At 39.3% G+C, this 25,594-nt stretch overlaps 1 protein-coding gene across 1 annotated transcript in view; it reads left to right on the top strand.

Annotated features, from left to right (window-relative positions):
- The window catches only part of pde2a (phosphodiesterase 2A), a 181,817-nt gene that overhangs the window by 357 nt on the left and 155,866 nt on the right, over positions 1-25,594 (top strand). The window lies entirely within an intron of this gene.

Genomic DNA, 25,594 nt, shown 5'->3' with positions numbered 1-25,594 from the left:
ACCACGGAGCTCGTGTGAACTGTGCAAGCTGATAATAGCCCTCAGCACTAGTGCAATACATTGTTTTTTAAGATTTTCTAACGAATCTGATAAGACGCCCGTTCATACTAATAGGGTCGTCCCGGGCCAGACTGCAGCGGTGATAGCCTTCCCTAATTGGATTTGACCCATACAAATCATTATCTTAAATTGATTTTTAGGTTTGACCCATAAACATAGAATAATTATGTGGGTTGCTCTGTATTCCCCAAAACATTGCGTAAAGTTGAAATGGAACAAGGCTTGCAATATTTCTTTATTTGCTTAGAAACCATGAAAAAGAAGTTAAGATTTTATACTTGTTTGTGGACACTCAGTCAGTTTGTCTTTTTTTTTTTTTTTTTTTTTTTGCAACAAGTGCCATGCAGAAGCCAGCACACATTTGCATATGCGGACAATGACAGCTCTTGATTGTGTGTGTCCAAGTATTGATTTCATTTGGCTGGCTCAGGGCGCTCTTTGTATCGCGGTTGCGCCATGTGCGTCGTGACATTTCTCAGCTGCACCTGTCTGGAGCAAAGACAATTACAAAGTGCCCATGAGATGAGCCGCAAAATGTCACCCTCCAGAAAACTGTCTGTGTAAATGAGCCCACGCATCTAAACATGTTTTGGTTGACTGCACTTTCACACAATGGATGAGATTTGAGGAGTTTATAAGATGATAAAAAAAAATGTGCTCGTGATATATATATAGTCAAGACATTATTACAAAGGAGCAATAACACACACACGCTGCAGGAGATGCTCTGATCCCTTCAGAACTCAAATCTGTATGTTTTGAGGTTTGCTGGAAGCGTGTTTGACCTATTCATCACTGTCGCTGTGGCAACCTGTAGCAGTGCATTCTCCTTCCCTCTTCAGTCTAGACCTGCATTGCAACTTCATTAAAGAGTGTCTGCACCCCTATTTCCGGCGTATTAAATAATGACATTTAATGGAAGCCTATTATGTTTTTTTCTTGAGCGCAATATTAAGTTATAACACAAGTAGATCACTATTTTACATTTGCATCATTCTAAAATACTTTCCAAAACTGCATAGTAATGGAAGTTGACTCATTGATTCCCTGTCCACCATAGCAAGCAGCAGAGTTGGATTTTTGTGTAATGTTCATGGCTTCTGAACATTTTTGAACCCAACGTGTTTGACGTTGTGCATTTGAAGTTTTCTAATTATTGCAACTAAGTTTAGGTAAGTGGGTGGTGATAGGTGGTAGGTGAAAACTGAAATGTTCTGAGCATTCAAGCCTCGAATGCAGTAAAATGGATTATTCAAACGTGCAAGAATCAATCAAAATACAATTCTGAGTAAACTAATGATGCCGGAAGCATTGTTAAAAGCTCATTAAAGTCATTTTTGCATAATGCGTGCTCATTAATGGAAGAGTGTTTGAAACTTGGATGGAACCTCAGTCAGTTTGGTCTGGACCCGGGCCTGCTTCCGTCTCGATGGTAATCAAGTGTTTTGAGCTGATCTCATCTACTTTCACTGGTCTTACATAGTTCCTCTTCATTTTCGTCCTTTACGGTCAGAAATAGCTGCAGTTTTTCTTGGGCACTTTCAGTCAGCAGAAGAAAAATCCCCCTTTCAACCTCTTACCCACTTTGAAAAATAATTAAAGGATAATGGCTTTTATTCACTTGAGCGGTTTGCATCAAATAGGTCTAAGCTGCAGTTGGATGCTCTGGTTGCTTTTTATGCCAGTTTGGAGCGGAGAGAGCAAAGTTGTGGAGGAATAATGAATGTGCCGAGTGGACAGCACTGATCTCAAACTCAGAATCATTCTCAGTGGCTGCGTTCACCTGCCGGCACCAAACTGCCCTCATTTTCACCCAAGGCAAGATTTCCATTCGCGTTTCATTCAAGTTTCCCCGTAATAATAGTAATGGATGTCACTGGAACTTGTTTCACCATAAAAAGCAACATGGAGAAATGGGTTTTGAACTAGCTTTTGTAAGATTTTTGAGCTGTATCGTTTGAATATGACTGTAAAAATGAATATTCAAATATCAGCCCAAAGGGAGATGGTTTGGAGATTGGTTTTGGCCAGACACTTCACCCGCCTTGCCGTGTAAAAGAGGTGTAACAGGTGGTGGTTTGATGCAGTTTGGTCTCACTTATCAATCAAATGCATTGTCGAATCACATTATAGGACAAAACTGTTTCTATTATTTCATTCAGGGTAAAGTTTTTAAATTAAAGTGAATAAAAGATAGACAAAGGTGTGCAACTGTTTAGTATCAATAAGGGATTTCACAATATCACATTTCAGTGTTACAGTTATTGTGAAATTACACTATTTAACGATTATCCACGAATAATGACACCATGATCAGCAAAATCCATCATCTTTTCTCATTCAAATTGTCTAATAGATCGCTTTTCGTGTGTAGTTTTTGACAATCTTTCTGAAATCAAACTTTCTGAATGAGATATTAAAGTTAATGTGACATAAACAGCCAGATATACACTTTTTACATTCAAATGTACTTTTTAGAATGTAAAATTTATTTGAAATTACTTCACAATTACTATTTTTTAGTTCCTATGATTATGTTGTGTCTGGAATTATGATCTTGACATGTCTAGTATCGATGCTGCCCGAGCCCCCGCCTGAGAACCATCACCCAACACTTTCTCTAAAAACAACCGAAAATGCATTGAAGTCTTTGTCGCAAAATACACATTCGTCATACATTCCATGTAACCAGTTTAGAGTCACTTATCTTAAAGGCACTCTTTTAAGATGCACAATCCGGGCTTTGATGGCTGTATTTTAGTGGAAACGGTTGAAATTCCTCATCTTGTGGTGAGTGTACGAGTGCTGCCCTCCAAAGGTCACACTGTGCCTTCCCACGACCTGCTGTTCACCCGTCTCCTGCTCCTCTGCTCTGTCCCATGCCGGCCTCTGCTTACATTTGGTAACTTGGATGACAGGGATTTAGACCTTTAGACATTTAGTTGATTAATCAGTCGATAATATGTTTTATATGTCTACTTGTTGTTAGTTTTTGGGAAGAAGATTTATATTCCCAACAACAGAACGTAGACAGCATGGAGTGAGTTATCGGGAAATTGTGAATTGTGAGTTTAATTGCAGATAAATGTAAATGTTACTAATGCTTTTTTGTATTAATATAGGTAATTGCATGATCTGCTGTGATTGTGTGGTCTTGTCAGTGCACTTTGGATACAGATTTATGGTCAAATGTTTGTGTTTGAGTGCAACGTTACGCCCCATTTTACTCATTTTATCGACGCACAGGGCATATATTTTGTCAACCAAGAATGTATTTAGTCAACCACAGCCCTAGGGAGAAGCTACTTAAAGGTGTTTTAAATATTCAAGCATTTTTGAAAATTAACTTGCATTTCACGAATGTACAGTCCTATCAACACCGTGCGTCATCATTTTTCAGGCCCTTGCCACAGCCTTATAATGAGTTTGTGGGTTTGCACAAGTCAGATCCCCCATGCTTTTCCACACACATTGTCTCCACACAAATACAAACCCGTGCACAGTGAAGTCCCAGCTGAGGAACGCGAGCAGCAGCTGTAACCAGACTCCTCGTGTGTGTGAAGGCTGCTGACATAGCATTGTGTTATCGTCAGTAATGGGCTCATCAATACTAAAATATTCACTGAAGCACAAGCGGCACAGAAATTGGCAGAAAGCACCAAGATGTTTTTTGTGTTTGAATAGATTTGCTCTGTATATCTTCGGCTGGGTTACATTTCATTTATGCTCACCAGCAGTAACATATGATATACACATGCAAAAAAATCCCTATAAATCAGTCTGAATATGAGCGTTAGTTTCTTTGTGATTTTTTTTGGTGTTTCATATTTTTAGCCTCGAGCAGTATTTCGTCTATAAATATACAATTTCACATCAGTATTTCCCTGATTGACTTTTTAAACTCTGCTGAAAGGCGCAGGATTTTAACTTTCTTAAACCCGTGAATTTTCTAATATTCACATTCTTCACTGTGATGAGTTTATAAGCGCATTTTGAATCTTTGTGGGTGCATTCACACTTTAATGAACACCATATGAAATTAGGGTGCACGGTGGCAAAGGCGGTTAGCGCTCTTGCCTCCCAAGAAGGAGATCATGGGGTCGATTCCCGGACCAGCCCAACATCACATGATCTCTCTCATGTCCTCCCCGTGTTACCGTGGGTTCTCTCCGGGTTCTCCGGTTCTCTCCGGGTTCTCTGACTTCCTCCCACCGTCCAAAGACATGTATGTGTTAAGTAAATTGGCAACTCTAAATTGGCCCAATGGACAGGTGTTGCAGGTGCTGCTATATACACTTAAAACATTGCATCTGGTTCATCCAATGTATGTAAAAAAAAGTATAAATAAATTGGGACTTTACCTAGAACTAAACTTGTGTACTAGACCAGGACTAAACTAGAGCTAGAATGGGGCTAAAGCAAGTCAGCACCAGGACTCAAACAGAGTTCAAACCAGGACCAAACCCGGGCAAGTGGGACGCACAGTCTAGAGGAGATTTTTGCCATCACGCCACTGCTTGCAACAACCAACTTGCAAACAGTGGTACTTCCCGGTTCAAAATAACTATATAATTAGAAGCAGACAGCACACAGTGGTCTTACTTTGACCCAAGAGCCTGTTTTTACAATATATTTGGAGTGGGGCTAAACTTTACTTTAAAGAGATACATGCTCTTTTCTCTATGGCCCCAACAGTGGAGGCTTGTGGGAACAGCACCTACAACACCCGACTCCGGATTATAAAAAATAAGAATCCATTGCTTGTTATGGTGGAAATATGAAGAGGTGTGGCTTTTCAATGCAGCATTTTTTAACTGGAAGTCTATGTTCCCATTTCTATTATTAAGCCGTAACAGATCAATTTTGCAGTTTATAACAAGGCACAGTATGTCTTTGGAAAAAAACTGATCCAGGCCCTTTAAAAAAAAACAGAAAAAAAACCCATGTGAAAACCTCAAGTGAATCATGTCATGTTAGTCACTTACAATAAGTCAAAGAGCTTCTAAATGAGGGGTGCGCCCATTGGCTGGGTGGTCTGCATGGCTTGGTAATGGAAAATTGTGTGTTGTTGTCAAAAAAGTGATGATTCTAGCATGAACGTTGTAATTGTGACAGTGTTATAACGATAGAGCTCTGTGGAGGATGGATGTTGCAGGTAATTCAGTGTTTCAAAAGAAGTACTGGGACCATGTAATCAACAATTTCAAATAATAGAAGAATTGGAACCTTGAAGTAAGGTACACCTTTCCTTGATAATTCTCTGTATACCACTCTACATAATCCCTCCAGCGGGTAGTTCGCAGAGAAGGAAAAAGATTGCGTCTGCACTGAGTCATCCTCGCGAGGCGTGAGTAATGTGGTCCAAAAACGTCTCCTAAAACAGGGTCAGGGGTCAGACAGTGACACGGGGATCATCTCTTTTTAGCCTTGTCCCACGGCCATAGTTTAATGGTGTTTTACAAATGGCACGCTCAAGTACAAGATACTAATCAAGGGTTTTGAATCATGTCGAGTGGGATTAAGTGCCGGCCCTCTGGGGTTTTTACTCTGATTTACACTTGGAAAAGGTGATGATTGAGTAACTTGCGATGTTTTGAATGGCTACGAGTTGAAGTGAAGTGAGACACTCTCGGTAAACCTCTTGTTTTATTTTTTGTTTCTTGGCCAGTTTGCTCTCTAAATATAAAAGCTTTCACCTGTCCAATCTGCACCTAAATGTTGATGTTTCATTATTTAGTTGAATCCACTTGCATCCATAGATTTATTTGGGACCTTGTAACTTCTAGTTAGCAGTTCTCTCAAAAAGCATTTCCCCCTTAGAGACACAAAGATCCGCCCTGAAAATAGCCCCTACACTCACTGACTTAAAAATATTGGACTTAACAAGATTTTGACAGATTGAACAGAATGATTTGTTGAAATATTATTAAATTAATAAAATATCCCAAATCTTCTCTGTAGGCTACATTTTTGTCAACAAAATGAAACAGGACATTAAATCCTACAAGATGAAAACAAATATATTATAAATAAATATTTGTAATGATATCTTTAAATGTAAGATTGTTTTTCAATTCCCTTTCAGTGCCTCACCTTAATTTCATGAATACTATGTTTTTTTATTTATTTTGTAAAATGGACCTAGGACCAGTGTAACGTTTTTGTGGAGGGTTCCACCACAGGCTTGTTTCCATGGAGATGCTGTTGCTTTGCTTAGAATGTTACACAGTATGGCATTACAATAATCTATCTCGCAATCTTGCTCAAAAATACCTTGAAAACATTTATTTTCACGCTTGCCTCTCCACAGATCTGACCTTTTACTTGATCTTCTGCCACCCCCTGCTTTTGTCCATGGAGATTTGTGTGGAACTTGAGTGCAAAGCAGTAACACCTCCATGGAGACAAGCAGGTGGCAGTCCATTCACAAGAAAATCATTGAAGCAAGATTGAGTCCACACCATGACCATGACCATAAAACAGCTAAGTTTAAAAAAGAAAAGAAAACGTGGCTTTGGATTTTTAGTGAGTGAGGTGGGCAAGAGCGTCACGTTATAACAGCCTTCAATAGCAGTATTTTATATATTCATATTAGTGCCTTGACAGTGTGAATGTGGAGCTATGGCATTATGTTTATTTAATGAAGTCTGCTTAAAATATCTCCGCCAAGTTTAAGTGCAGTTTCAGCCCATGGAGACGCTGCTGAATCCACATTTATTCAGTTTGTGGAGGCACCAATGATTCAGCCTCATAATGACCACCGGAGCTACAGTGTTGTGTGCATTCATTTAGCAGCAGCACTAAGAAGCTATTCACCTCCATTGTTTGACTAAGTGGGTACAAACTGACATTAACATTCCGTGCTTTTTGCTCCTGTTCTATACTTGTGATGGCAAGTGGTTATGATTGTTTTATATAAACAAAGTGAAAATGGTGCGGTGCTATAACATTATATTATATACATATATATATTTGTATGTATGGCACGTAGCATAAGCGGTCAAACCAATCAATTGTAAGGATTTTGCCAACCAGATTGTATTTAAATGTAATCTTTTTATCTAATAGGGAAAATTGAATATAATGTCTTTGAGTTTAGTTTGAATAAATTAAATTCCAACTGTACAATTTTTAAGATAACAATAATCTAGTACATTAGTATTTTCTTTCTGAGATTTCTCTTTGGTCAAAATGAATGAAATGGATGAATAGTTCTAATCTCCTGTGCCTGTGCGAGCGCTTCTTGTGACACAATGTGGCTCTCTCAGGTTGGTGCGTGCCGAGGTTGTGTGGCTCTGTGATGTTTGAACAGAAATAGCAGAGGAGCTTGTGCAGCTGGTCACTTGTGATGACTGAGACTCACACTTATTTTAAGATGACAAGCTCAAATTACACTGTTTCTCAATGAACTCATTTGACAAGTTATGGTAATTGTACATTGAGATTGGCGAAGGTAAAAAATACATCAAAGTCAGGATGTGTTTGATTGCATCTACGTTTGTTTTTTTATGTGAGCCAATAGACTTGTGTGGGGTCTCATGGGAAGGGGCTTCAGGGGCAGGGCTACTGAGCAACTGGTTCAAGAGTCATGCCCTTCATTGACAGGCAGACTTCATCAGTGGAGAATCTCTGATCCCATATGTCTGTCTTCCTTAGGTGAATCTGAAAATGCACAGTATGTATTATGTCACAGGTCTGGGTCTCCCAGAGAACTGAATTTGTGCCCTATTTGGCACTGAATGTTCATCTAAATAATTAATCAGTAATATTCTGGGATGCGTGTTTATACTAACCTGCAGAAGCCAGTTTGAAATGTGTTGCACTCTGAGTGGAGTGCTACACATTGTCAATCTCTGACAGCTTCTGTTAAAAGTGATCAGTGGATTGTTTAGGTGAATACTTCAAGCTGATGCAAAATTTGACTAAATCCAATCAATACAAAAGGAGATCTTTTTTATCTGCAAATGCTCAAAAAGCTACTATCTGCTCTGTTTTCAAAAATAGACCAAAGGATGCCCATCCAGATGGATTCTAGTTAGAATTAGCAGAAAACCATGTTTTAAGCTCTTGTATTTGCAGTGAGAGTGAAAAAATCACATGTTGCCCTCGATCTATGTATGTGTGTCACGTATAGTTTAAGGCCGACACAACCACAGACAAGACCACAGTGTAATCTGCCAGAGACACAGACCACAGAAGGTCTGACGTCCTGCTGTCGGTTTGCTGCCTGAACGCACCATTCCCTTTGAAGGTCATTTCGGAGGCTGTTGTGAACATCCTGTGAATGTGCATGTTTATTTAGTTGTTTACTCAGCCTTGTGTTTCTTTTGGACAGGTGGACACTTGGTGAGGTCAATGACTTATTAGTACAGGGCATTGTTTGTTTATTTGGATAATTAGCCATTGCCTTGGCACCAGTAGTCAACCTGATGTTGTGTGCATGCTTTGAATACTTATATTTACAGCTGTTTAAAGCAAGGCCTTGTTTTTGCACTAATTGCAAATTGGCACATGCGTTTTATTCGTAAGTATGAAACTGACCCATTGCCAAGTCCCTTATGCATTAGTGACACTTACAGATGTAGTAGTAAGTGAGAACCTCCAGAGGCTGAGTGTGAGAACTGAAAGTGACTATTTAAAAAGAGCGGCTGAGAGGTTTAACGGCACCAGGCGACGGAGCTCAATTATTTATGAATCTCAAATTCACAGACACAAAAAAATCCTTTCATGCAGCTCTCCCAGGAACAGAGGAGTTGGTAGTGCCGAAGGGAGAGCGCAAATCTCTGAACTCAATTCCTGGAAAATGATAATACATGTTTTAGGAAATCATATGACTGGTAACCTCTGGCGGTATCGTATTGTATTTTCACCGTGGAAACAACATTACTTTGGCTTTAATCTAATGGACACTGGTTCAGCACAGTTCATTCTTTGGACCACTTTGGATTCTATTATCATAAATAAACAAATCCACAAAAGTAGCTGCGTTGCTCTTTTTGTCATTATAATCTGGCCCTTTGTTCACTCGGTTAGAATCCATACACTTAATACTAGGCAGAGTCACAGAGCGGATCTGTGGAGAGGTGACCCTGCTCACAGTAAGAATCTTTGTTTTTCAAGGTCTTTTTGAGCAATAAAACCCTCTCTAATTTAATAAAGTTATTCATTCATTGTTAATTGATTTACTGCAGCATGTACAGAAGTCTTTAATGTGCATTTAGGCAAAAGAGCGTGTTTAGCATTTTTCACAAAGGCTTCTGGCTCACTGAGATTGTCATACTCTTCACTGTCTTCGATGGGAATTGCTTGCCAATTATAATCTGCAGAACTAAACTAGGATCTATTCAGGCAAGATTAGTGTCTTGCCCAACGGCACAACAACACATTGATCATACCACCAAACTAAACAAAAAAGCACACCAGATAATAAACAGAATTCCATCACTTTGTGTTTATCAATGAGGCCCCCTGTTGTACCCCACCACGGTTTGATAAACCTGTTAGTATAGCTTCCGTTCCTTCCTGCTTCCTGCGCCAAAAGTATGTGCAGCAGCAGAGTGGAGTTCCATTGCTCGGGTCCCCTCGCCGCAGGGCCTTTTCCCATCGATCAGCTGCATTGATTGGGTTCACGCAGAGATAAAGCCCCTGACAAGCCGTGGATGTCACATTTGGGACATTATGCAGCTCGCTGACAGTTGTGTGGCACTAACCCTGGTCTAACACTACAAGCAGCATAAACAAAGCAATAGATTTAATGACTGGACCTATGACTCAGAGAATAAAAGACCCAGAATGCATTTGGGCTGGTGGGTATACAGGCTTTTATAGGTGGCACGCTAAACTTTTGCCCTGAGCATAGATTATTTGCCTCATGCATCTATATTTTCCAATCACTTTTCCGGCCGCTCTCTCTCGCTCTCTCTAATTTATGCAATCTCCAAAGTTAAATGCGTTTTGCTGACAATATTTATTTTCTGCGGAAAATAAGGTGGCCTGGAAGGCTCAACAGAATTGCAAGAGCCACAACACAAGCACTCATTGAACAGCTGTGGAAGTGGATGTATTGGTTCTGGGGGCTGGCAGACAATTAAATATGGAAACATACACATACCTTTGAGTTATTTTTGCTTGTTTTTTTTGTTATTGTTCTATAAACTAGCTCATTCAGCCACTACAATAATCCCCTCCAGAGAGAGAATGACTTTTGTGATTTGTGAGCCTCCTGGGCCACCACATGGAAACTACGATATTCAATTATTTTGAATACGGCTTGGATTGGTGATGTTCTAAAATCCTCTCAACCAGAGTTCATGCTTGTGCTTTTGGGGATTTACTTTTACTACATTTTACTTGTACAATTTCCCGTATGGCGCACACATCGCACCGAGATGGTCCTGGATATCAAGTATTATTAAAAGAAGATAGCAAGTGATACTGGCGTAACAGGGCAGAAATGAAAAGTGTTCGAGAGCCTTCGGGAACTACACAAAGCATCTGAAATCTCTGTTATTGTTGTTTTTGTTGTTGTCGTTGTTTTTTTTTACATGTGGTTGTCTTACCCTGCTCTCGTGCCTCTTTGGACATTGAGCAAAAGGATTAAAACTGCAGCTCAAACACAACTTTTTTCATTGGGAACGCACAATAAATGAACAAACAGTTATTATAGCATGAGTTCTAAATGATTTCTTTGTTAGAGTGCTTTTTAAAATGAGTTTTTCTTTCATGTTGGCTCTTTTGCTTTGTGCAGACTCCTTACTGTTTCCTTGATAACGCATATTTAGCATTGCCAAGACCAATATCTACAGCCTTGTGCCATTTTCTACTTCTTCAAGCATGAATCACTGTGCAGATTGTTTGTGTTTGTGTAGTGAAATATACGCAGAATTGCAGTTTTTCTCGAGGAAATAAACGTGCAGCAAACAAACAGCTGAGCGGCTCGTGTCAACATTCAGTCCCCGGAGTTGTTACAGTAAACATGTACACTGCAAAAAAAGCCATCCTGACTTCCACATAATGAGATCAACAGCTTTGCTTGCAGGCGTTATAAGTGTGGTTAATCTCTGAATATTCTGTTTCATTATGTTCTCCTTACGCAAAAGGCTTAGCACATCTTCACCTGCCACTCAATACAGACAAATGTTAAAGCGTTAATTAAATGCACACAAAATTGAACTGTCAATCAACACAAGGTTTTTCTATTATCTTTGTTGTGATATATGGTTATTCTTCATGGCAGTCGTCTTTATGTATGATTTTGTTTCTTGTTTTGTACATAATTCACAGCTGTATTTCAGTTTAGGAACCAGCCAGTGAATTTGTTGATTCAATAATTTGGTTTTACTCTTAAAAGCCGGATCTTTATTGTGCTTTCCAGCCTCGTTGATATGGATTTTGTAGATTAAAGTGCATTTATGCTTAATTCATTGTGAGACAGAACAGCATTTTATTATTTTTTGATGGCTTTCTTTCTGACTAATCCAATTTAGTTTCCATCATTAGATACCAATATTTCACAGCCAACAACCAATAGAAATAATAAGCATTGATTTGATAGCTGGGGGTATTAATAGCATTTCAAGTTAACAGTTAAATCAGTGGAATAAACGGCAGTCTGCTGCAGATAAAGAATCCAAATTTAAAACCAATCAACGCTAAATGGATTTACAAATTTCCAAAAACATATCCAACAAGAGTAATGTTTTGCAAGATGTTCCATATAATATCTGCATATTCTGACTCTGAGGGAAACAATTTGCACATTTGGAAAGGTCAGGACTCGCATCACAAGACAAAATGACAGACATGCACTGAAATGCCGTTCTTGTGGTCATGTTCGGTGGGAACACTTGCCTTTAGCACACAGTGGGAGAGCTAAGAGCCTGTGCATTACCAAAGAGCACTGATACGCATGATAGGGCAGCGGGTTGTTTGCATTCTGACACTATATTCTCCATGATTTGGTGTTATAGCAGCAGGGCTAAGATGTGCTAATCACATGCTTCTAGAAAGTCTTAATGATACATGAGGTATGAGGTAAATGAGGAAACACCCAAAAACTTCTGGAAATGTTGGAGCATTTGATGGAAATTCACTACTACTGTTTTGATAGAACTGTTTTTTTCCTTGTTTTATTGTTTAAGTGCAAATACATAAAAGGAAATGACAGCCACCATTTTTCCAGTCTGCTCTTTAAAAGCTGTGGCCAATCAAATACAACCCTATATTTTGCATTGGCAACTTGTTTTCTCAAGCCTTTTGTTCATCCGATATGGATATTTTCATGCTGAGAACTGAACACAGACCGGGTCTTGCCAGAGGGGAGAACCTCAAGCGCTTGTGCTGAGATGGTGGGTGAGCTGATTGACAGTTGTCAGTGATGAGCACTGACAAATGCATGAGTGCACGGAGGACAAGCCACGTTTCGACTGGCCCTGGTCCCCCAGACCGGTTCACTTCTGTTGATAGTGGTAGCTTTGTTTTGCTAAGTTTGTCGGCTCAACATATTATAAATATCACTAGAAATATGGTGGTTTATCAAAAGATGATGTCAGCGTTTGGTAATTTTTCATTCATTATCTTTTTTGCCATCTTTAACTGTTTATTGTTGATGCGCTGAAGCGGGCCGGGAGCTGAAAGCGAGCTGAACTGCTCTGGGAGCTTGCACCACTCCCAGTCCACTTGGAAACGTGCCTCATGTGTGGCGACCATCATGGCCATCCCTCAGGAACTAGCACAAGTAATGGATGCATGATGCAGAATGGTTTATGGTCACACCTCTTGTGCTCTGACCATCATCTTCTGTGCATGTTCTCTCTGCCGCAGCAGTGTAGCTTCTCTGCGGTTCGACAGATTCTCCTCACAGTCCGGAGACATTCATCGGGTGAAATGACTGCAAAGGACCTCTAGTCACTGGTCGTGTTTTTAATCAAAACAGACATTTGATATATCATTATTACCAAATGATGTCAAATGGGATGTGCACCTCACCTCTAAAGCCAATCTATATTTTATCTGAGAGCATTTGTGTCCATGTTACAACTGTCTGGGAAATTGCTCTGTCATTTTGTCTCTCTTTATTTCCTTTATCTTATCAGTGACCTCTACAGTCACCTCTCACACCAGTTCCATCATGCCTTTGGTCCACACACACACACACACACACACACACACACACACACACACACACACACGCGCCATAACTGCCCTGAGGCTTCTCTCCTCTTCTCTCTGTCTCTCTCTCTCTCTCATCGGCCTCCTGTGTTCCTTTGCTTTTCAAAAATTCCCCTCTTTCATGTCAACTCGCGCACATAATGAACAATTCTTGCCGCCAGCAGGGGGTCTGCTGGGCTCGGATGTACCTTGTTGTGTACATTCATGCTACACATTCAAACCAATAATACATGCATGAATGCAAACATGAACACTACCAACATTTCTCCACCAATAGTCAAAAGTAATTGCCATATGCCTTTTTTTTATCTCCAGGTGAACGTTGCACTAATGTTTTGAAGCGATTTAACTTCAAAGAGACTTAGAAGTAGCGCGGGTTGCTAACTTGTGTATTCCCAAGTGATGAAGCAGCCTTTGATAAATCCATTGCACATTTGGAGACTAAAACCTCATGGTGGAGTGGTTTCAAGTCCACAGTCTATGCCCACTTGCTTTCATCTTGTGTTTTTTCGGCCTCCCTCAGCCCTTATTTGGCTTTGTGATCTGTAACCTTTTCACTTCTGTCTCTCGCTCTCTCTTCGTCTGTGTGTTTATACCCAGACGGTCCTTCCTCTTGTTGACTTCCTGTACCCTTCCGCCCTGGTCTTTTGCCAATGGCTGGTGACTTTCTGACATAATTGTACTGGGGCATGTTTTAATACTGTGGTCTATAAAAACGGACACAACAAATATACAACAGCAAGTGTTTCTATTTACAGTCATGAGTGCACTGTTTCTACTTGATTTAAGATAAGATAAGATAATCCTTTATTGTCCCACATGGGGAAATTTCATTGGTGCAACGCAGGTAGATACAGAGGTAGATACAGAAGAACAGATCACTTATAGGAAGTCTGAAAAACACTTTCAGTAGAAGATCTCCTATAAATAAATAAAAACTCCCATAGACAAATAAATTTAATGGCAGAATAGCGTATTATTGGTTAAGGTGCACTCTAAATCTTTTCAAGTGAAGTGTCCGCGATCTACAGTCTTTGTCATGGAAATGTTGTTGTACAAGCTTGACATTTAATCCCCATATAAGGTTCTATCAAAGATTTTTTTTAAAGAAATTTAGTTATTTTTTAATATATTCTTGCTCCTGCGCTGCTTCTGTGTTTGGTGCAATCTGAGGATTTCATTTGTTTAAGCAAAAACAGATTATACAGGCATTATAAGGTTCTATCTGCTGAGCCAATCCGAACACAATTACATTCAGCAGATTTGGGACGTTGACATGAGACAAACAGGACCATGTACTGCACTTCTGCCTGGCCTTTACAGCACGTCACTGTTAACGTCATCACAACAAAATGCCACACTACCCAGCCGTACTCATGGCCATGGTTTGCTACAGATCACGATACCAGATTTCCTTTTTCACTTGAGCCGACCGAATGCTGCTGAATCAATCTGAACATAACGTTGAGTAAAAGGGAAGGAGAAGCAATTATAACCTGTTTGAAAGACTTGAAAGAGTAATCTTAAACATCGATTTTGCATAATGTCTCCTTTAGATTAAAACTTAAATACAGCTAAATGAGCCTCAAACAGCTCTTGTGCAGTTGCTCTTATTTAAAAAAAGCGCCTCTAACGAAATACCTGCAGTGTTCTTGATTAGCTTTCTGAAACAATCAATACAATTTTCTGCATTGAAGATGCAATTAGTCCAGCTCATTCCCAGCACTGCTTGGTCATGATTGGAGAAAATGTCTGAATACTAAAAAATATAGCTCTTTTAAGCTTCAGGGGAGACAACAAACTCCTTTCTATTTATTTATTTTAACAATTTGCTTGGCAGGGCTCATTTTATAAACTGCTGTTGGATAAAGTCTGCTCTACACAATACATCAGTAATACATATGCATTCTCAGTGTTGTGCCTGACGTTCATTGAACGAAAGTTCATGAACGCGTTCATAATTTTGGTGAACGTGAACTGAACGCACTGTATTACTGCTGAAGAACGATAATGTGAACACGTTCATTCTGGTGTCTGTGAACGGCGTGTTCGTTCTTTTTATTTTCGTTCAATAAAGTGTCCGATTTCTAGAGACTTCCAGGCGAAAAACACACCGTTAAGTTGATCAAAAAGAGCCAATGTCTGGCAAGTGTGAGAGCTCCAGTTGTAGAGGCGATAGATGAGGAGACGGACAGAGATTTCACGTGTCGCACCGCACTGCGCATGCGCATCAAAACAAAAACCAGCATTGACGCGACCGCAACGTGAGGTCAACAGAGCAGCAGGAGTCGCCCTGCTACGACCAGTTACAAGAGTTTTATGATAAGGTCGGTGAGGATGGGAACAATCTAACATTTCTGTGCAAACTTTGCCCAGCAAGTTTTCCCTCATGTTTTGAGAATAATACTGTGGGGCTGAAAGCTGCAACTGCTACTACTACTAGTACTACTACTACTACTACTACTACTACTACTACTACTACTACTACTACTACTACTACTACTACTACTGCTGCTAGTGTGGACTGAATGGACAGCAACACATGGGGAAGTCTGTCCTTTCAGTGTGAATGTAAATCCTGGGTAAGGATTCAAAATTGGATATGAAGATGAAATCTGACACATAGTTTCAGCATTAAACTAATCAAATAATTGCTGCCTGTGGTTGTATATGGGCTGTGGAAATAATTTAGAAAAATGATAGCATAATTTTGAAAAAAAGAACTGAACTGGTTCATTTTTTGGAGCTGTGAACTTAGTATAATTTTGAATTATGAACTATGAACTGAACTAGTTCATGTAGAAAGTGAACTTTCCCAACACTGTGCATTCTAACCAGAGTGAACAAGACATCCAGTATATTTGTGACCTCTATGGAAATACACTGCAAAAATCTAAGTTTTCCCAGATATACAAAGCATTAGCGGGTAAATTAAACAATTAATCAAACCACATCCATTTAAGTAACAGCGAAAAACAAAACAAGATAGCTTTAATCTTGTATTCAAATATGACATGTTTTGGATCCTTTTAGTAAACTTCAGTAAACCAATTAAAACTGAAGCTGTTCCTGAACCGTTTGGAGCACAGGCAATTGGCTGGAGCCTTTGTGAAGCTGAGACTCTGTAGTTTTGGACTCTGATGTCTGTTTTACTCTAATCATAAGTAGAAACAAGCTCTGCACAGAGGAAAACCAGATTTGAAATTCCATCTAGTTTTTCTTTGTTAATATTTAAATGAGTAAAGCTGGTGTCTGGAGGATCGGCTGATTGACAGTAAAATGAGAATCTGTTGGGTTTTGACAATTTTTTTTTCATAAGCTGAAGGTAAATCCACAAAAAAATCTTTTAGGGACTTGTAAAAACGCAAAAATATCCAGGTGGAATTCATATAAAAGTCACATTCATTTTTCATTTTATTTTAGTGTAATTTTGTATGTGTTATAAGTACAAACTGACCCTGGTGTTTCCCAGAATGATTGATCTGACTGGGAATAACAGCTTTATTTGTATGTACAGCACATCAAGCAGCCTGAGAGTTCCCTTTTATAAGATGGTTGAAAAAGTAGAATCAATATAGTACAACGTGTGGGACGTGTTTTAATTAGGCCCGAGCGCCACAAGCTGGCGAGAGGCCTATTAATCTCGTAAGGCCGTGCGAAGCACGGCTGCGAAAGTGCGCACGTAGTGCGCACGAAATCGAGCGCGAAGCGCTCGCCCACTTCCAAACACTCACTAACGCACTCCTCCACTCATGCACGCCCCGTGCATACTAATTAGTTGTAGGAAAATGGAACATTACCGTTGTAAACGGGCGAAGCCCGTGCAAAAGTTCGCACTAAACGAGCACTTTACATTGGGATGACGACCGCTTCGCGGTCGTCATCCCAATATAAAGCACTCATTTGCGCTAAGTAGCTCACGAATACGTTCCCCATCTCTTGCATGTTCCGTGCATATAAGCATGTAATGCAAAAATTGAACATTATTACTGTATAGAGGGCCAAAAACACAAAGTGGGCGGAGCCCACTCAAAATTATCGAAAGTACCCGTCAGTGACCAGGGACCCACACCATGAGGTAGGAAAGCGCGAGCGCTTTCCGAAAATGTATAGTTTATGATATTTGAAAAATGGGAAACATTGTTTTCGCATCGGAATATTATTCTTTCTTTCTTTCTTTCTTTCTTTCTTCTTCTCGGGACCAACCCCCCTATTTTTCACCCAGTGAACATTGACGAAAAGTCACAAAAATTTGCACACCTCTAAAAATCGTGCCTCTCTACATTCTGGCTATTTCCCTTTTCTAAAATAAAAAAAATTGGCGCGTCAGCGCCACCAAATGTACCAAAAATGCATTGAGAGATGGGAAATGACCCAAAAAAAATCTGATCGTAGAATCATGAAATTTGGCGCAGAGGTAGATGGTGACAAGAGAAGTAAAAAATATTATTACGGCAATGCCGTCCGCCCAACCAAATGTCGGCCATATTGCTTCAAAAATGGCTAAACATGACTTCGGAGTTTTTCCAAACGTCGTACTTTTACGAACTCCTCCCAGGGCGTTGGCCCTAAAAAGCTGAAATTTGGTGAAAATGCTACTGAGGAGTGGGACATCAAAAGTTATCCAAATTACATTGATACCTCTCACGGTCTCTGAGCGGCGAAGCCGCAAACTGTAGCTAGAATTTCAGAAATCTCCCATATTTAAAATTTCTGCCGTTTGCGCAGATAAAGTCCGAATTGCGTCAAATTAGAATCAGTTGTTAAACTCTTTGCCCTAAACCTACTTGAAGTGAAATAAATTCATTTGGCGCCACAGCGCCCCCTACAGATTTTATATGGAGGTTAAATGTTTAGTTTTGCGAAATTATATGAAATTTGACACACAACTCAATTTTAGCATCCCCATCAAAAAAGTCAATGACTCATGTCATAATTGTTATGGCGTTGCCGTAACGATGACCGAAACCTTTCATGTTTACACTTTAGACTTTCACAAACTCCTCCCAGGGCGTCAGCCCTATTAACCTGAAATTTGGTGAGACTCATCTTCAAGACCATCAAAAGTTATCCACATTTTCATTCAAAGAGTCACGGTGTCTGTGCGGCAAAGCCGCACATTTTGCCAAGAATTCAAAATAAAATAGCTTTTTGATGGTAAAACAAAGGGGAGAAGATGTGACAGCGTCACAGATTCAGCAGTAGGCGTAATAAAAGGACAATTGGGGCTCCTCTTGCGGCGTGGCGGCGGCGTGGCGGCGGCGTGGCGAGGGCCGATCATTGCCGCTTGCGGCTATATTTTTGCTTTACTTTTCTGTTGTTTTCGAAGCAGACCGTTATAATGGCTGTTTGGTGCTGACGTGTCTAAATCGGAGTAAATCACAGTCTGGTGAGAAGGACAGAAGGACTTGCAGAATAAGGACTTCTGCTTTACTGTATTTGTGTGCTGAAACTGCAGCTCAAGTCCTCCCGCCGCAGTTAAGCAGCTCTTCTTTGTTCTCATTTGACTTTGATTTACTTTGAGCTCTGAAACTAAAAACAAAAACCAATACAACTGAAATGAGAACATGAGAAAGCTTATTAAAAACGTGAAGACCTAATGAATCTAATTGTGCAAAAACAACAAACAAAACACACAGTGATGGACCCAAATTGTGTTGCTTCAGTAAAAGTTAAAGTATCACAGAAAAATCTACTGAAGTAAATGTTTCGAAGTACCAGTTGAAAAATTGTATGATATTAAGTTTATTAAATCATACCAAAAATTATTTATACAGTTTTGTTTGCGCGAAGTTGGGAGAACAATGCAAACTAGAACTTGTTCAAATCAACATGTTAGTTCTTTCAGGCGTTCTCAAACATTAAAAGAAAGTACTTTTTACTTTTCTGTCATATTAACAATTGTAGCAGAAAGTACAGATACCTACTCTGTTTTCTCTTCTTGGGTCTGAAGATTCTTATTGGTAGATGTTAAGAAGACTGGGAAATTGCCCTCATGAATATTTTTATTCTTCCTTGAAACAAAACCATTAAAATTTAAATTTCAATTGCTAACCATCCTCTAGTACAGGGGTGGGCAAACTCCGGCCCGCGGGCCACATCCGGCCCGCAGGGCCTTTCAATCCGGCCCGCCAAGCTTGTTCATGTAATATTAATTTTTTGCCCTCAGGCATCTGTCTGCACTTGTATCCTTAATAAATATGACGTGAAATGAATCAAATGATAGATTCAATAGCCTATATTTGACAGAAAAGTGATATTTTATTTGATATTTCATTTTTGGGATTTTTTTTTCTTTCACACCAATGATCGCAGGCCAGCCCTCCGCTACTTGCCTGGATTCGAATATGGCCCTCGAGGAAAATAATTGCCCACCCCAACACTTGGACTAAACCTGGACTAAACTTGGACTAAACGTGGACTAATCTTGGACTAAACTTGGACTAAACTTGGACTAAACTTGGACTAAACTAGGACTAAACTCGCACTAAACTCGGACTAAACCTGGACTAAACCTGGACTAAACTTGGACTAAACTTGGACTAAACTTGGACTAAACCTGGACTAAACTTGGACTAAACTTGGACTAAACCTGGACTAAACTTGGACTAAACTTGGACTAAACCTGGACTAAAATTGGACTAAACTTGGACTAAACTAGGACTAAACTTGGACTAAACTTGGACTAAACTTGGACTAAACTTGGACTAAACCTGGACTAAACTTGGACTAAACCTGGACTAAACCTGGACTAAACCTGGACTAAACTTGGACTAAACGTGGACTAAACGTGGACTAAACTTGGACTGAACATGGACTAAACTTGGACTAAACCTGGACTAAACTTGGACTAAACTTGGACTAAACTAGGACTAAACTAGGACTAAACTCGCACTAAACTCGCACTAAACTTGGACTAAACTTGGACTAAACGTGGACTAAACTTGGACTAAACGTGGACTAAACGTGGACTAAACTTGGACTAAACTTGGACTAAACTTGGACTAAACTTGGACTAAACTTGGACTAAACCTGGACTAAACTTGGACTAAACCTGGACTAAAATTGGACTAAACTTGGACTAAACTAGGACTAAACTTGGACTAAACTTGGACTAAACTTGGACTAAACTTGGACTAAACCTGGACTAAACTTGGACTAAACCTGGACTAAACCTGGACTAAACCTGGACTAAACTTGGACTAAACGTGGACTAAACGTGGACTAAACTTGGACTGAACATGGACTAAACTTGGACTAAACCTGGACTAAACTTGGACTAAACTTGGACTAAACTAGGACTAAACTAGGACTAAACTCGCACTAAACTCGCACTAAACTTGGACTAAACTTGGACTAAACGTGGACTAAACGTGGACTAAACTTGGACTAAACGTGGACTAAACGTGGACTAAACTTGGACTAAACTTGGACTAAACCTGGACTAAACTTGGACTAAACTTGGACTAAACCTGGACTAAACTTGGACTAAACTTGGACTAAACTTGGACTAAACTTAGACTAAACTTGGACTAAACTTGGACTAAACTTGGACTAAACCCGGACTAAACTTGGACTAAACTTAGACTAAACTTGGACTAAACTTAGACTAAACTTGGACTAAACTTGGACAAAACCTGGACTAAACTTGGACAAAACTTGGACTAAACTTGGACTAAACTTGGACTAAACCTGGACTAAACTTGGACTAAACCTGGACTAAACTTGGACTAAACTTAGACTAAACTTGGACTAAACTTGGACTAAACTTGGACTAAACCTGGACTAAACTTGGACTAAACTTGGACAAAACCTGGACTAAACTTGGACTAAACTTGGACTAAACTTGGACTAAACTTGGACTAAACCTGGACTAAACCTGGACTAAACCTGGACTAAACCTGGACTTAACCTGGACTAAACTTGGACTAAACTTGGTCTAAACTTGGACTAAACGTGGACTAAACGTGGACTAAACGAGGACTAAACCTGGACTAAACCTGGACTAAACTTGGACTAAACCTGGACTAAACCTGGACTAAACTTGGACTAAACTTGGACTAAACTTGGACTAAACTTGGACTAGAATTGGACCAAACTGAATCTCTATATGACTTGTGTGATGTGAACGCATCCTTAAAGGTTGAATGGACGATTTTTTTGGCCCAAATCTGAGTCTTATTTCCTCGTGGCGTGGACTGCCGATTAGTCCTGCCACGTATCAATCATAAAACGCACCTACCGCTCACCTGCAGCCGCGTGTGGCTCGTCCCCCGAGAGCAGCATGTTTCTGCGCGTCTAAGCGCATTGATCTATCATAATATAGTTCCCTCAGTGTACGGGACAAAATTAGGACGGAGATAGACTGTTCGAGCTGACTCATAAGAAGACGGAAATCTACGGGAGACGAGCGATGTGATGCGCTCCGTTGCGCTAATAAACAAACACATGTGTGTGTTGTATCAGTCCGCACGGGGGAGTGCGCATGCGCACTTCCACCTGAGTTCTCAAATCGCCGAAAAATCATCCATTGCGCCTTTAAGCTGCATTTCTTAATGAATTTGAACAGTTAACACGACAGGATTAACTACAGTTTCCCATTTCAAGAAGAGACAGTGTTTGTTGACCACATGTATGCATATACATATATATGTATACATTTTCTCTCCTATGATCTAAAAACAAGCTCAACAAAAACTTATGCCAAGTTACACATAATTTTGCTTCTAAATCTTAAACTTCTTGTGTGCCACATAAAATAAGTGTTTGAAAATGTACTTTTAGAGTAAAAAATAAAACTTATTAAAGTCGAAACAGCTTGAGGTCTATTTGTGAAGAAATCTGCAAAACCCTTTTTTTTGCATTTGTATCAAACCCAGCAGCATCCAGACGATCCAAGAGAATGATTTACAGAATCAAAGGACTTTGATGAATCAACAAAACAGCAGCACATTCTTCATGATTGTCCAATGCAACAGCAATATCATTTATAGCTTTGGTACGAGCTGTGATAGTACTATGCCCTGCTCTGAAACTGATAACTGTTTTTAATATTTAGTTAAGAAAGCACATACCTGGTTACTTATTATCTTCTCCAAGAGTTTTGCTGGACAGGATCGTTTTGAGATTGTGCCAAATTATTTAAATCATTTTTCTGGCTTTTATGCAGCTGAAGAACAAAAGCAGTTTTAATGTGATACTTTCAGTTTGAATTGTGAGATTAAAAACTCAAGTTAAACTATTTACTATTAGTGGGGCTGATAACAATATAAACCTGGGTTTGAGGGCGTCAGCTCCAGTGCACTTTTATGGATCCATAGAAAGCAACATATTTAATACTTCATACTGTGTAAAGGGCTTAAATACTTCATCATCAGGTCAATTCTCATGTATTGGGGCAACAGCAACAGATGGAGCAGCATTATCAAAAATATTTCTTGAGTAAAGTAAGTAAAGTAAAGTCAAAATTTCAGTAAAGTGCTGACGTTTTGCTGGCATTACAAATATCGTTTTTCATTGTCAGACTATTTTAATTTTTTAATTATTTAATTTGGTAAAGAGTGAGCAGAATATTGTGATATGGACATTTTGCAGGATTGCCCTGTGATTCCGTGAAAGTATTGACATAGAATAAGATGCTTTGGCTTCACAAACAGTAGAAACATGCCGTATTTTAAGTCGCACCAGCCAAAAAATGCATAATACTGGAGTATGAAATATGGCTGCAAGTGTGAAAATAACAAATAATATCACATATAAGTCGCTCCGGAGTACAAGTATAAGTCGCACCCCGGCCAAAACTATGAAAAAAGGTGCGACTTGTGCAGTATTGTTGTTTTAAGAGGGCAAAAAACTTTTGTGTACTGAAGTAAAAGTAAAAAGTATCCAATGCAAAAACGACTTAAGTTAAGTACAGATACCTAAAACAAAACATCAAAAAGTACAGTACTTTTACTTTTGTACTTTGTTACTTTCCACCACTGAAAATCTGACTGTGACTGAATGTGCTGAATGATGGACAGTGATGGGACGACTCATGGACACGTGCAGTATGTTTTCTGTCAGGATGACTTTAGCATCAGCGTCAGTCATAGAGAGGTAATGTTCCCTTTGTAAGTCCTGAAAGCAAGACCATATATTTGCATAATTCAAAAAAACATGCCATAAATGTGTTCTCAGAAGGTGTAAGAGAAGACATGATTTCTCAGTCAGTTAAAGATGAGAAGTTTCAAGTTGAAATGCAGATCATTGGTCCACAATGAAATGGCTATATGACAAATTTATTACCAAATCCACTGGAAGTTAACTCATTTGTTGTCTATTTTTTGTTATCTCACCTGTTATTAAATACATTACCATGGAAATAATTAGACTTAAAATGTTTAATGTTCAAATCACCCAAAAGCATTTGAACGTGACACATTGACCTGAGCTGAATTCTTACCTATTCTGTGTTAAACTGGCTTTTCCCATAAAAGATTGTGCCCACGTGTCTCTTAAAGATGTAACTCTGATAAATGTATTGACCTTTAGTCATTGATCTTTATTTGGACTAATATTTATTCAATACCTTTCAAATATATTGCTGGATGAACATGGATGACAAAGGGCCTTGGTCAGAATTTCACTTATACTGTACTAAAAATACAAATTGTTAAATAGCAGTTAACGACCGTCATTGAAAATAACTGGTAAATATTTTGAAATTCTAGCATAAATTTACTGAAATTTGAATTCATTTTCACAGACCAAAGTCACAAAGTGCTTCACAGGCAACAATAAAAGCAGAATAAGTACAAATAAAACACAGATTCCAATAAAATCAACAGGATTATGTATTGGGCTTGAATGCTTGTCTCAAGTTACTGCAGATATTGTTGCGCTCGTACCAATATCTGCAGCATACTTTGTGCACGATGTTATTCATACTGAGGCTGTTTCTCCCCGATAGTCCACAAACAGACTGGAGTATTATAAGTGTGAATACAGTCGTATGCTTTTTCCTGCTGGCCTGCTCAGTCCGATACATAATGCATTAGGGCTGAGACCAAGTGGGCTTCTTCCATTTGTTTCTCTGCCGTTCCTCCCTCGCTCCGTCTCTCTCCGTCTCTCTCCGTCTCTCCACACTCCATTCTCAGTCCCCTGTCTTCACCCATGTACAGTACAATCTCCCATTTTCCGCCTCCTTTGGCTTTATTATCGATGAGCCATGAGCGCGAGCGCCTGAGTGCGATGAATGACGCGGTGTATTGAGCCGCTGTTCAACCTGTGCCGATCTATGGAAACCAATGAGAAAACTGAACTGAGTTGATGCATGTTTGGTGTATTTATAGCAAGAATGTGAGCAAGAAAGTGAGAGAAAATTAAATATGTAGATTAGAGTAAACATTTGAAAGGTGCACGGTACAACTCAGGGCCATGTCAAAGTAACTCAATAAATACATGTTTTTTAACGCTGTGCAATTTATGATGATGGCGCGAACTTGGCAGAGCAATACTGACAAAGATGAATTTCTCAATATATTTTGGAGCATCTTTATAACTGTCTGACAATTTTGAGTCAAACCGATTGACACATGAAATATCTGTACAATTATTCGTAAAAGCGCAGACCCTTGTTTGAAAGTTAAACGTAACATTTTTCATTTTCAAGCCAGATCTTTTTGTACATTTTTTAATAATACAAAATATACTAGAAATACCAGTTTTACATGGCTTCAGAAAATAATCCCAAAAAATTATCAACATTTGGATACATTGCCCACTTCTATTTATGAGTTATATCTGTGATTTGTTGTTTCAAGACCTTCAAAGATCATCAAAAATAGACCAAAAAAACATGTTTTTATGTTTGCAAGTCTGTCATTATGTTATGTGAGATGGAACACTCCTGGACGAATGCGATATTACACCGACTCTGTCACCTAATGTTTAAAGTGTTTTTCTTCCCCCATTGGTGTAATTTAGTTGGATGTGATTACATGCAGCAGGATGCCAACTGCCCCCTGCTGGTTTGGCAGGTGTAACATCTCGCACAAAAATAATTTCATACACAACTTGTTTTGTCTGATTGCGTTTCGGGGTTTCCTGGGTTTGCATGTTGGTATTGGATAAACAACCCCAGTTACTGCTGTCATTTGGGAAATAGTGTGATTACAACAAAAACACAATCACCTGTAAATAAACTGAACACACAGCACTTGTAAATAATAATGTAAATAATTAGTGCCAAAAATTGCAATGACACATCTGTGCTTTAGGATAAATTCTGCTCTAAGTCTAAAGTCATGCTCCTTTGGGTCTCAGTCTTCTTGTTCTTCTCAGCTGATCCACTTATATGACTTTAACCCATCTCTAATAAACA

Source organism: Eucyclogobius newberryi, unplaced genomic scaffold (genome assembly GCF_026437365.1).
Source record: "Eucyclogobius newberryi isolate DKJ021-1_F unplaced genomic scaffold, fEucNew1.0.hap1 SCAF_10, whole genome shotgun sequence".
Lineage (NCBI taxonomy): Eukaryota > Metazoa > Chordata > Actinopteri > Gobiiformes > Gobiidae > Eucyclogobius > Eucyclogobius newberryi.
The sequence above is the reverse complement of the archived record's forward strand: the minus strand, read 5'-3'. Positions and strand labels throughout refer to the sequence as shown.